This window comes from Bison bison, unplaced genomic scaffold (assembly GCF_000754665.1).
Source record: "Bison bison bison isolate TAMUID 2011002044 unplaced genomic scaffold, Bison_UMD1.0 scf7180017864359, whole genome shotgun sequence".
NCBI lineage: Eukaryota > Metazoa > Chordata > Mammalia > Artiodactyla > Bovidae > Bison > Bison bison.
In genome coordinates this window covers 1,561,499-1,566,722 of record NW_011494931.1, presented here as the reverse complement: position 1 = coordinate 1,566,722, position 5,224 = coordinate 1,561,499, and the positions used below count along the sequence as shown (strand labels likewise).

Genomic DNA, 5,224 nt, shown 5'->3' with positions numbered 1-5,224 from the left:
CTACAATGAACATTTTATATACAACATGACCTAAATGTATGTGTATTTCTATCAGATGGGTTCTTAGATACAGAATTGCTGAGCAGAAGAGTATTTACATTTAAAATTTGATAGATAACATCAGATTGTCCTCCACAAGATTTTGTCAGTTCATTTTTCACACCATTACTAATCCTGCTGTTATCACATTAAAAAATGTTTTCAGTTTGATGGGTGAAATATAGTTCTGTTTCATTTGCACTGATTAGTGAAATTAAATGTCTTTTCATGTATTTATTGGCCATTTGTATTTCTTATTGTGTGATTTGCACAATACCCTTTGCTCATTTTTCTATTGTGTTTTCATTTTCTCTTAGTAATTGGTAGAAGATTATTCTATTTTGTGCTTCTCATTTTGTCTGTTTTTACACATATGATAGATATTTTCTGTCACTTATTTGTCTTATCATCTTTAAAAATTTTTTAATTAAATATTGCAGATACAAAGCAGTATACATGAAACGTGTTTAATCTCCAAAGAATGACAATAGAATAAATTGCCAGGAATTCATGACCCAGTTTGAAAACTTGTACTTCCTCATTACTCATGAAGTCTTGCATGTGTCCCTTGGGTTCCACCCTCTTTTCTCCACATTCAGAACAATCACAACCCTGAATTTTGAGTTTATCATTCTCTTATTTTTCCATGTGGTTTTGCTACATAAATCTGTGTCTGCAAATAAGATAGTACTTAGCTTACATGTTTCTGACATATAAATATAATCGTATTGTAAGTTTTCCTTGACAACTGTTTACACTCAACATGTTTCTAAGGTTCATCCACTTTTTTTTTGCATGTAGCTGTAGCTCATGTCAGCAAAGAATTCCATTACATGAAATATCATAATTTATCCATTCCTCTAGAAAACAGTGGTGCTCTGAACATTGTTAGTTGGTGCCCACGTGCAAGAGCTTCTCAAGTTTATCCAGGAGTGAAGTTGATAGGCTCTGCATTGTGTGAACCTTAAGATAAACTATATAAATGTCAAAGTGATTTTTACCAATTTACCCTCCCTACCAGCAGATATCACTGCTTCTGTTATCCCACATCCTTGCCAACACTTGACAACATTATCTTTAAATTTTTGCAAATCTTGCAGGAGTAAAGTCATAACTTATGGCTCTAAGCCAGAACTTATTGCATTTTCCTAATTACTAAAAAACAACAGATTGGTTCCAAATTGGGAAAGGAGTACGTCAAGGCTGTATATTGTCACCCTGCTTATTTAACTTACATGCAGAGTACATCATGAGAAACGCTGGGCTGGATGAAGCACAAACTGGAATCAAGATTGCTGGGAGAAATATCAATAAGCTCAGATATGCAGATGACACCACCTTTATGGCAGAAAGCAAATAAGAACTAAAGAGCCTCTTGAGGAAAGTGAAAGAGGAGAATGAAAAAGTTGGCTTAAAACTCAACATTCAGAAACCTAAGATCATGGCATCCGGTTCCATCACTTCATGGCAAATAGATGAGGAATCAATGGAAACAGTGAGAGACAGCCGACAGAGGATGAGATGGTTGGATGGCATCACTGACCTGATGGACATGAGTTTGAGTATGCTCTGGGAGTTGGTGATGGACAGGGAGGCCTGTTGTGCTGCAGTCCATGGGGTCTCCAAGAGTTGGACACGACTGAGTGACTGAACTGAACTGAATTGAATTTCTTTTCCTGTGCTTGTTGAACGTTTTTTATCTTCCTCTTCCACAAAACTTCTGTTCATCCTTGCTCATTTTTCTATAAGATTGCTTGTGTTTTCCTTATTTATTTGTATTCGTTCCATATATAGTCTAGATCTGAACATTTTGTCATTTTTTCAGGTCCTTACTCTGTGCCTTGCCTTTTCACTCTCTTAATGGTATCTTTTGGTGAACAGAATTTCTTAATTTTAACCTACTTAAACTTACCCATTGTTATTGGTAGGAGTGTGTGTGTGTGTGTGTGTTTGTGTACACACATATGTGTACTTTACTAAAGAAATCCTTCCCTTCCCTAATATCATAAAGATAATCTTTGAGATTTTCACCCAAACATTTTACGGTTTTGCCTTTTACATTTAACTTTTTAATCCATATAGAATTGAGTTTTGTGGGTATGGTGAGATTTCTCACCCCTTTTTTAATATGGATAACTAGTTGGGGCAGCATAATCATGGCATCTGGTCTCATCACTTCATGGCAAATAGATGGGGAAACAGAGGAAACAGTGGCTGACTTTATTTCTCTGGGCTCCAAAATCACTGCAGATGGTGATTGCAGCCATGAAATTAGAAGACGCTTAACTCCTTGGAAGGAAAGTTATGACGAACCTAGATAGCATATTAAAAAGCAGAGACATTACTTTGCCAACAAAGGTCTATCTAGTCAAGGCTATGGTTTTTCCAGTAGTCATGTACGGATGTGAGAGTTGGACTATAAAGAAAGCTGAGCACTGAAGAATTGGTGCTTTTGAACTGTGGTGTTGGAGAAGACTCTTGAGAGTCCCTTGGACTGCAAGGAAATCCAACCAGTCCATCCTAAAGGAGATGAGTCCTGGATGTTCAATGGAAGGACTGATGTTGAAGCTGAAACTCCAATACTTTGGCCACCTGATGCGAAGAACTGACTCATCAGAAAAGACCCTGATGCTGGGAAAGATTGAGGGCAGGAGGAGAAGGGGATGACAGAGGATGAAATGCTTGGATGGCATCACCGACTCGATGGACATGGGTTTGAATGAACTCCGGGAGTTGGTGATGGACAGGGAGGCCTGGCGTGCTGCGGTTCATGGGGTCGCAAAGAGTTGGACACGACTGAGCGACTGAACTGAACTGAATCCATTGGAAATCCAGCTTTCTCCCACTGCCCTGTGATTCCACATCTCTGCTATTAATATAAATCACATTCCAAACACATGGGGCTGTTTCTGGGTTTCTGTCCTGTCCTAGTGGTGTATTTGTCTTTTCCAATGCAAATACCACAATATATTCATTAACATAGCTTCAAGTATCACTTAAAAAACAACTTCTCCCACCTAGTTCTTCCTTAGGCATACCTTAGGCTTTATGGGATGTTTTCTATTCCATATTCTTTTAGAATTAGCTTGTCAAGACTCAGAAGACTCCCTACAGTTTTGACTGTCTTGAATCTGTAAATTAAGTTGAAGAGAATTGACATCTTTTTAATAATGATTCTCTTTATACATTAACATGGCCTCAATTTATTTAGATATTTTTAATGTCTATTAATAAAAGTTTATAATTTTTTCTTATAAAGATCTTTGGTATGTTTATTTTTAGATTCTTCACATTTTTAAAATGCCATAAATTATATCTTTTAAAAAAACTATGCATTTGAACTCTTTTTTTTTTTTTCCTCTAATTTTATTTTATTTTTAAACTTTACATAATTGTATTAGTTTTGCCAAATATCAAAATGAATCTGCCACAGGTATACATGTGTTCCCCATCCCGAACCCTCCTCCCTCCTCCCTCCCCATACCATCCCTCTGGGCCGTCCCTGTTGGTTTAGAAGGACAATTGATTTTATATTCAGATCTCATGTTAAGTTCTACTGTTTATTAAAAAAAATCTGGAATTTTTTTCAGAGGTTTCTGTATAGATAATATATCATACACAAGTAATTTCTTCCTTTCTAGTACTTAAATTCATTTCTTTCATTTTCTTGCCTTACTTCACTGACTTAGATCTCCCATTGCATCTCACTTTATCTTCTTTGCTTTTTAATGATTGTTTCATTATTTTCAACTTCTTTGTCTCTCTGTTCCATATTCTTGCTGACTTCTTCAGGATTATAGTCTATTTCATAAATGCTCTTTCAGTGGGTCTAGCCACACAGTAAACTTGTTTACTGAGTTTTAAATTTTAATTATGAGATTTTTAATTTCTAAGGATTCTATTAAAAATTTTTCTAAAGTCTTTCTCTGAATGCAGAACGTTTCTTTATTACAGCAAGACATAAAACAAATAAACATTAAGTGTTCATAACCACACTAGCCATTATTATGACTGATGGTATTATTCAGCTTGCTCAAATTTGGGGGAATAGCTATATGCCACTCTTGAAATTCACTGACCATGTGGTGATGTTGAAGGGCACACTGAGGCCCTGTCTCCCGACCTCTGGTACAGCCAGCAGGTCAGCTCACGGTTCCCACATAGAAAGGCAAAGGGTATGGCACAGAGGCAGGGTCAAGAGGCGGGTTACGAGAGGAAGATCTTTTGGATTCCAAGCAGACAGGATGATTCTTCTGTTTTCAGGGCTGGTTTTGATTGTGTCAATCACCTTCAAAGTTGATTATTCCTTGATCTGAATAATCTGAATCCACATCTTTGTATGTGAAAGTGAAGTCGCTCAGTCGTGTCTGACTCTTTGAGACCCCATGGACTGTAGCCTACCAGGCTCCTCCGTCTATGGGATTTTCCAGGCAAGAATACTGGAGTGGGTTGCTATTTCCTTCTCCAGGAGATCTTCCCAACCCAGGGATTGAACCCAAGTCTCCTGCATTGTAGGCAGATGCTTTACTGCCTGAGCCACCAGGGAAGTCCTTTGTATATGGAGCCCCCAAAGCCTCCACTGAAATCTGTAAACTGGCCTTCACCCCCTTCTTTTCTGGTGAAGAGTTCCAGGCTGTCCAAGAAATCTCAGGACCCATGGGAATCCTAGATTTTCACCCTGCTTGGAAGGCATCTCCTTAATGTTTGTGGATCCCTTGATTGATAAACCACAACGCCTCGCAAACACCCTTTCAGAAAACACGTTTGAGTGTCAGCAGGGGAAATTCACTTCTCAGTCTGTAGCACACTTGTGTTAGGAATACTGACAATGAGCCGGTGAGGGTGTGGTCATTCTTTGGCAGTCACAATGAAGGACATGATAAATCTATCAGTTCAGTTCAGTTCATTTCAGTCACTCAGTCGTGTCTGAATCTTTGTGACCCCATTGACCGCAGCACACCAGGCCTCCCTGTCCATCACTGACTCTCAGAGTTCACCCAAACTCACATCCATTGAGTCAGTGATGCCATCCAACCATCTCATCCTCTGTCAGCCCCTTCTCCTCCTGCCTTCAATCTTTCCCAGCATCAGGGTCTTTTCCGATGAGTCAGTTCTTTGCATCAGGTGGCCAAAGTACTGGAGTTTCAGCTTCAGCATCAGTCCTTCCAATGAATATTCAGGACTG

General features: G+C 38.6%; 1 pseudogene; it reads right to left on the bottom strand.

Moving 5' to 3' along the window:
• Positions 1–4,090: 4,090 nt before the first annotated feature.
• The window catches only part of LOC104999644, a 57,687-nt pseudogene continuing 56,553 nt past the window's right edge, over positions 4,091–5,224 (bottom strand).